The following is a 7819-nucleotide window of genomic DNA, read 5'->3' as shown; positions in this document are numbered from 1 at the left end:
TGCTTTATTATTACTTTAAAGTGAAATAATAATAAAATAAACAGAATCATAGCAGCATTTCAAGCCATTCACGTGGAGTCATTCATTTTAGTGATATAAAAAAATGCTAATAATTTAGTGCAGTCTCAAAAAGTTAAAAATCTCCTGAGTCATTTTCTTAAAGTCAGCTCAAATACTGTAAGCATTTAGCTTATAAATTGTATCTTGTTTTTGTAGCAAATGATTATGACCGGAGGTGCTTCTGCTAAAAGTAATTATATAGTGTAGATTATCTTTTAGATCTTGACAAGTTCATTGAAACTACTCCAATCCTAGAGCGAGGGCCGCTGTAAGAACACCATACATTTGTAACAAGATGTAGGGCATTGGAAATCTCCATGTGACCTTGATTATAATAACTTTTCCCAGCCAGTAGCACAAGGTTGGCAGACTCTAAGGACCATATAAAAGGAAGCCAGAAAATGACAGAATAGAATGTCCCCTCATCCCCTGCATGTCCTTTACATCTGATACTGAACAATTTAAGTAACAAAGAGACGTTACAAAGAGCTCTGATGGGCTATTGGCTCTTTTTGTCTCTGTCATTGTGTCACTCTGCTTTTACTAGAATAGCCTTGATAAGCATTAGAACCCTTTTCTTTGGCAATGTAACACTTTTCTGGAAATAGCACACTTTAATGGTCCGTAGATCTTTGTTCCTCTTTCGACTCAACAGATAGAATTCTGTTGCTCATTAGCTTTTCTGTCCCAGTTTGCTGGATCCCTTTCACAGAAAGACAGAATTAAATGCAGAACCGTTCTCTGACTATGTGACGTGAGATGAACAAATCTGTTTAAAGAGATCAATATGTTTTGCTGAATTTAATGTGGGAGGCCCAAGTACTGGTTTGCAGCTAGCAAGGTGGTATTGATCACAGGGATTAAAGAACTACACATAGGAAAAAAGGGTGAATTTATGGCAGTTGTAAGAGCTGATGTAGGATTTGGTTATTTCTGCCATCAAGGAGAGGAAATAAAGAGATAACACATGGATTTCAAGCTAGGATGTTTACATCAACCTCGGAGATTCAATAGCATTGCCAATCAGAACTGAAGGGCTTTCGGCTAGGGATAACCTCTGCACTACCGGGAGGTTGGATGCTGTTACTCCTTGGCTGATGAGGGGTAAGATTTTTGATAACTACTTGTGTATTTTATGCTCTCCCAATAGCAGCATGCTATAGATGTGCCATCTGTGATGGAGAGACGTCTCACACACTGTCATCTCGTGACGAACCACAGTAGCTCTTAAGTTTAACTGGGCCTGCAGAGTGAGCGTAATGAGAGTGTCAATAGGAACATCACCGCCTTTGTGCGCCTCATGCCAGATTGAGCACCGATGAGATAAACAGAAGGAGTCTGTAGCTATAAAAACATTACTAAAAAAGGACCCATATTTGATGTACAATTAAATCGAAAACACTTGTTTGCTTTCTTTTTATGCATTTTGGCCAACTGCATCTAAATACTGAAAAGTAAAGCATTTCGATTACAATAGCACTAAAAGGATCAGATCTTTTTGTGCTTTACAATAAAAGCCCTCAATTGAGGGCATTACGTAAATTAAACATCAGTTCAATTTACTTGCAGCAGCATTTGGGACTAAACGTGACTCGCCGGCAAATATTTCTAAAGGATATTCATTTTTGCACCATGTTTTTTTATAGTAATGTTCACAATGTCATACTGGGTCATTGGATTTTTCTTCATAGGATTAAATACATACCTTGAAACCAGCAATTTGCAATGGAAATAACTTTAAAAGCAAATGTACCAATTTGTGTCAAAGTTTTCATCTGTGACAACTACAGTAACTCTGAAATAACATATATGTCTAATGGGCTGCTCACATCTTGGTTCTGGTCTATGATTAGTGTGAACGTTGGGAAAGCCCCCTACATGCGTGCTAAATGGATCCGTAGGGCTCCATTAGTCAGTCGGAGTCCAGCAGGAGCCGAGGGTATGGCACAAGGCTGACTCAAATAAAGAACAAAGGCCTAGCAATTGTAAGAAACAATCTTTATTCCGTGGGTCAAACTGGCTGCAGAGAACGACACAGGCACAGTCTCCAATATGGCCAAATTGGCAGGATATTATCTCTCTTAACACCGGCATTTGATACAATCAATTGACACACTGGACTCTGGATTTTTTGTAGGTTCTCCTATGTGGATAAGTGCCTCAGGTCTGGTACCCATAACCCAGCCATGGTCTTGTGACTTATGTGCACCCAAAAGCCATCATATAATAACCACTATCTGGGGTGTTTCTGTTATGAATATATTGTGGAGTCCCACAAAATTTGTTTTTGGACATATAATGCTATGTCACCTGCAATATTCTAGTAGTGTTGCTTGTTTCATCCCAGGTCAGTTGCATCCATACATTTTGAACCCTTTCATTATGGGTAACTTTGATGTAGTCTGACTGTAAAGTGTAGGTACTAGATGGGGCAGAAATAATGGCAAGGGGAGGCAAAGTTCAATTTTGCAGCACAACAAAACTTTACTGTACATATTTACCTATTGTCACTCCAAGGGAGGACGCATTACTTCAAACAATGCATCAACTGAATAGCTCACATGGGATAATGGGCATTATGGCCACAAGGGTTAATGTATATGCAAAGTCTTGTTATCTCTTTCATCTACTAGCTCCAAGTGGGACCTCTCTTATACATGGACAATGTAAAAGCTGGTTTCCTGGCTCTGGGCCTCATTTACAACACAGCTGTATCTACTCATCCAGGGCATCATCTTTCTTGCAGTTCTGTGGCCAATAGGTGCTGAAAAATAGGCCAAAATGTGAATGTCTGTTGACCTGTTGACTCTAACTCCTCCTGGCCCTCTGACTTAGCGTTTAGACATGGAGGGAAACTACCTCTCCTGCCATGTGCTCTTGTCAGCTTGTCTATCATCACCCCCCCCCCCCCCGTCTATGGCCTAGTCATAGCTACTGTCATCTCTAGCCGGGCAGGAAGGAAGCTCCTTCTCTTCCTGCACACAAATGCTTTGCTCTCTCAGAGAATTTGTTAAACGTGGGAGGAGGCCCTCTATCCTACCATACTCTCTCTGGGCTGCTCTGGTGTCTGCAGTCATATCCTGGTCATTGTAAGTACTTTGCTGCACTTTTTGCCTGATCTACACAGGTCCTCCGGACTAGCTACATGCAGAGGACCCACCTCATACCCTAATAGGAAGATGCAGACACTACAGTAAGGTCTGCCTAGCATTCACCCTCAGTAAGAGAGTGAGTGCATGCTACATGGCATGTGCCACTCTATGCTGCAAAATAGCTTCTTAGATATTGGCCCCTCCTCTCTTGTACATGAAGGTGATGACATGCTAGCCCTTTGTCACCATACGCATAATACATGGGGCTGACACTTTCATTAGTGGTGCAGCGGTACCATCTAGCATCCAGTCCATATAAAAACTGGATTGGCCAAGAAATCGGGTTCCATGATTGGTCGAGCAGCCATGTTTCTAGAGAGCTAGTTGCCTGGCAACCTAGTCAGTGCTATTGTGGTGGTTGTAACATCAAACATTGCAGGAGCCCACAGAGTTGGTGATGCTACACCAGCCATTATTCTCTTTTTTCCCTTGATCAAAATATATTACTAATAAATCTTTACTTTCTAACTCTAAATATGCTACAGGTCTTGAATAAACAAGCCTTGAAATAATTCTAGAGCCCACCAAAGTCAAACCGATTCTTGAATAACTTCTGTAAACTAACAAAACAAGTGTATAGAGACCAAGACTTGTCACTGAACTCCTTCCAAGTATCTACCAACTTAAGTCTTTAAACAAGCCTCTTAATTCTTCCCGCTGGCTAGATGAAAGTCTATCTCTGACTAAATTTGATCCGTCTTTATTAGGTGACAATGTAAAATTAAAGTCTTCACACCAAATTATTCTATCATATGAAATACCATAAATATTTGAGCATATGATTCTAAATGTTTTAAATGGATTCCCCAGTGGGGCACATGAATTACTTATATAAACTTTATAATTATCTAGTTCTTTAACCAAGGCGCCAAATCTACCTGATTCAACTTTAACTCTCAAGACCGGAGACTTTTTAATTTTTATTTTTGTCTCCGCTTTCCAAGAGCCATAACTTTTTTACCTTTCCATCAACATAGCGGTATGAGGGCTTTTTTTCTTATAGGATAAATTGTATTGCTTTTTTAATTGTACCATGTAATGTACTATATAATGCACTGAAAAACCTTTACAAATTCTTAAGTGGGATGAAAAGGGAAAAAAAGCTATTGACCCTTTTTTTTGTGCAGTTTGGTTTTTAAGGTGGTCATGGTGCAGTAAAAGTGACATTGCACTTTACTCCGTGGGTCAGTACGATTACAGCTATACCAAATTTTTTATACTTCACTACTTTTAAAAACTAATTCACTTTTTTTTTTTAATCAAAAATTGCTTTCCTTTGTGATATTCTGAGACCTATAACTTATTTAATTTGTGTCAATTGGGCTATATGAGGGCTTGTTTTTCTAGGGTGAGCTGTAGTTCTTATTAGTGTCATTTTGGGTTACATACTTCTTTTTTATTTAACTTTTTTGGGGAGCTGGAGTAGCAAAAAAAATGCAATTCTGGCACTCTGTAGTTAATTTTTTTGCTGCGTTCATCATGCGGAATAAATAGTCCAATATTTTAATAGCTTACATGTTTAAAAATACAGTGATACCAAACATACATTTCTTTTCATTGTTTAGTTTTTAATGGGAAAAAGGCAAAAAGGTTTTTCTTGAAATTTTATTATTTTTAAAAAATGTTATTTTTATGAATAATTTAATTAAACCTTTTCTACTGTGTTTTTAGTCTTAATCGCTGACTTGAACTTGCAATCACTTTCTCGTACTCTCGCATACAATATTTCTCTTCAGTTTCAGGTTATGCAGAATAAAAACCTGGACCCGCGCTCAGGAACACACTCCGATGTCGCTGATACTATTATTATAAATTTATTCATTTATTTATTTATTCCGTGTCAGTGGAGATCATCCAGGAGGGATCTCCATTGTACACCGGGTGAGTGTATTCCTTATATATTGTGGAGTATAATATAGGAGTGATATACCCGTAACTCCGGAGCGCTACCCTAACTTTTGCATACTTTGGTCCTCTCTTCAGTTTCAGAGAGCCTAGCTAAGGGAGAGACTCTACTCGTATGAGCTACATTAGAGTTGATCTGTAGCTAGACTTGTGCGGTCTCACAAGTGAAAGAGCTTTTGGTGAAGGGCTGAGTATCAGTGGTCTGAGTGGGAGAGACATGAACTGGTGAGAGCTGTTGGTGATGATGAGAGCCTGCTTCTTCAGGTTGTACCTCCTGTGGTCCAGGCAATGGTACTCCCCAATGAGCTATCAGCCTGTTTAACAGCTCCCCTGCTGAATCTATTCCCATTCCTTGTTTTTGCTAGCCCAGTTCCTGTTTGGCTCCACCATGTGTTGTGATTGCCTACCCTATATAACCTGGCCTGGTACCTGCCATCCTTGTGAGATTATTGGGCTCCCAGTAGTCAAGCTCTTACAGCTGTCACTCCTCCATAATGCTACCTGAGATACCTACAAATATACTGACCTCTGGCTTCCCTGACCACGCTACTGGCTTGCTTCTCTGTACTGCAAACTGATACCTACCCGTGTACCGACCTCTGGTTTCCCTGACAACGCTACCCACTTGCTTCTCTGTACCGCAAAATGATACCTACCTGTGTACTGACCTCTAGTTTCCCTGCCCACTCTACCCGACTACTTCTCTGTATCGCAAACTGATACCTTCCCGTGTACCGGCCTCTGGTTTCCCCAACCACAATACCAATCTGCACCAGTTACAACAAGGGACTCCAACCCTGAGCCAGATCGTTATATGTGTTATGGGCCAGAGCTTTGCCTTTTTGTATACTGAAATTGCACAGTTTTTTAACTGCTTCATTTTGAGCCACGTTTTCAGGATTATGGTCACACTTTGTTGTGGACAGAGTAGTTTTTACAAAGGTCCAGTAAATCATCTTCGCCACCAAATTGTATCTTTGTTTGTGCTCAATCTGTACAATTTTTTCACAACAGCCGAGTACATGGCTGATTGTTTCATCAGCTTCTTCACAGGGTCGTCATTTTGCATCTATTATAGATAATGATTATTAGAAATTTTCTCTCCTCCATTCTTAAGCTGTTTCTTGTTCTGTAAGTTGTATTATTGGAAAAGATTTGTGCTTTTTGGGGGGGAATTTAATAAATGCTACACATAGATGAGAGTTATACCAGCTTTTACTTAAGACTCTGTTGATTACAGGGTCATATTTTGTTGGCTTCGGCATACGTAGTCTTTATATTGAACATATTTTAAAGCGATTGAATCAGGATTGAGCCCTGGAGAGTTCATCTTTCAGTGTTTTAGTAAGTATCTGCTCCTTTTAATTCTACCACCTTCAAATCCATGAGTACATTATTTCTCCTAGGCACAGTTCACTTATTTTATAGCATAGGACCAAGTATGCACATTTCTACACACATCTTCGTGGTTGCCCAGGAGGTTAGTTGGTAAGATGTGAGCCTCATAAAATCATGTTGATTTATGCTAATAATTTTGTTTTTCACAATATATTCCTGGATACTATAATGGCTCCCCTGAGTACTTTCACTACTATCAGAACAGTTAAGAAATCGTCCTACCCTGTCATTTCACACAGAATCTTGATTATACAGCTTCTAGGAGTTTGATTAGGTTTGAAATCATAAAAAGAAAATAAAAGATAATTTTGTGGAGACAGAAATAAACTTGTTTCTATGGATGCATCTGTGATACTTTGTTTTAATATTTTCTTATTACGTTTATGTGTAAACTATTATTATGGTGAAGCCCACGTGCCAATCCCATCTCAGCTGGAATTGGGAAACTGTAAATCTATGGAAACACAATTATTCTGAGGTGGCTGTCAATATTTATATAGTAATTGCATCTCGGATCAGAGTGTGGTGGGAATTTTTAATGCAGATTTCATTGCAGGTTTGGTGCAGATTTCTGCTCAGGAAATTCACTCTGTGTGAACATACCATAAAGCTTCCCAGCAATTTCTCCCTTAGATGAGCATGTAATATAATAAGCACGCTCCTGCGCAATTTTTTGCCCAGTGAGCTTGCAAAAATACTCCGCTCATTCACATGGGCGGGGGAAACACCTAGCCCTGATTTAAAAGGCTAATTTGCCTAATGAGGTGCCGATGATCACACGGAGACCTTTGGTGCACAAAATGCAGAAAGATAGGTCAGGCGCAAAAAAAAAAAAAGTGAGAAAAAACCCACTGAAATCAATGGGATGTATTCTCGGCATTATGCACGTGGGAATTTTCTATGTGAATAATTTCAGGGTTTCATGTTTGTCTTTAGGGCTTAGTCAGATAACCGCATTTACACAGGTATTTCAGCGCGTAAAAAAGTTACACATAAAATGCGACCATGCGAACATTGGATTTCAATGGCTTCATTAATCTTTTTTATACGGCATGTGAAAAGATTGGTCTTGCCCTATCTTGCGACGTGATATGCAGCTAGCTCCCATAGACTTCTATGGCAGCTTGACAAAAGGGAAGGAGAGCGAGTTACCCTGCATAGAACACTGTGAAAAGAAGAAAGGCCACACTGGACTAATTAGGCATTAATTGTCATTCTGAGCATTTTATTCCGATTGTTTCTTGCCATTGTTTCTGCATGTTTTCTTACATACACGCAGTAGCGCCCCATGTGAATGGCTTTAA

The sequence above is a fragment of the Eleutherodactylus coqui genome, chromosome 2 (assembly GCF_035609145.1).
Source record: "Eleutherodactylus coqui strain aEleCoq1 chromosome 2, aEleCoq1.hap1, whole genome shotgun sequence".
Lineage (NCBI taxonomy): Eukaryota > Metazoa > Chordata > Amphibia > Anura > Eleutherodactylidae > Eleutherodactylus > Eleutherodactylus coqui.
This window is presented reverse-complemented; position numbering follows the sequence as displayed.